Raw genomic sequence first — 1,161 nt, forward strand, 5'->3', positions numbered from 1 at the left:
CGGAGTTTAGGGCTGTTGTACATAGGGTCGCTATGAGTCGCAGGCGACTCGACGGCACATAACAACAACAACAACAACATAAGTAATTTATCCAATTCTTCTCAGTCTCATCCCAACCCTGATATCAGTCCCATTCTACAACAGTGGCACTATGCAATACTTGTCCTTTTGTGACTGAAATATTTCACTCAGCATAATGTCCTCCAGGGTCACCCATTTAGAATAATATTGCATGAGTTCCTTGTTTTTCAATGCTGCATAGTATTCCATTGTGTGAATATACCAGAGCTGCTCTATCCATTCGTTTATTGATGGGCACTTAGGTTGTTTCCAATTCTTTGCTATTGTGAACAAAGCTGCAATAAACATAGGTGTGCATATCTGGATGATTTTTGTGTGTGTGTGTATGCGTGTACCGTCAAATCAGATCTGACTGGTACAGGAGGAGATTGTCCCTCCTTCCCCGGCAGAGCATCTGGTGGATTCGAACCATGCACCTCTGGGATTGTAGTTGCAGCTCCTTGCCACTAGGCCACCAGGGCTCCCCTATGGATGATATTCTTGATATCTTCCCACAGCTCATCCAGTCTTCGCTCATTAATGTCCAAGGCCTCAAACCTGTTCCTGAGATGATTCTGAAATTCAGGTGGTATGAAATCAAAGTCATATTTTGGCTCCTGTGGATTTGGTTTAAGTTTCCTCAGCTTCAGCTTGAATTTGCATATGAGTAAGTGGTGGTCTGTTTCACAATCAGCACCTGGCTTGTTTTCACAGCTATTAAGCTGCTCCAGCAATTCTTTCCACAGATGCAATTGATCTGATTCCTATGTCTACCATCAGGTGAAATCCATGTGTATAGCCTGCATTTATGTTTGTTATAAAAGTATTTGCAAAGAATGTCACTGACTGTGCAAAATTCTATCATTTCTTCATTTCTGTCACCAAGTCCATGTTTTCCAACTGCTGATCTCTATTTCCAACTTTTGCATTCCAGTCACCCATTATTATGAATGCATCTTGATTGCATGTACGATCAATCTCTGCTGAAGTTGGTAGAAATTTTCTATTTCCTCCTCTTCTGCTCTGGTTGTTGGTGCATATTTTTGAATGATGGTATTCACTGGACTACTTTGTATGCATATGGATATTATCCTCTCACAA

The sequence above is a fragment of the Elephantulus edwardii genome, unplaced genomic scaffold (genome assembly GCF_000299155.1).
Source record: "Elephantulus edwardii isolate Elephantulus edwardi_28Jun2011 unplaced genomic scaffold, EleEdw1.0 scaffold00216, whole genome shotgun sequence".
NCBI classification, from domain to species: domain Eukaryota; kingdom Metazoa; phylum Chordata; class Mammalia; order Macroscelidea; family Macroscelididae; genus Elephantulus; species Elephantulus edwardii.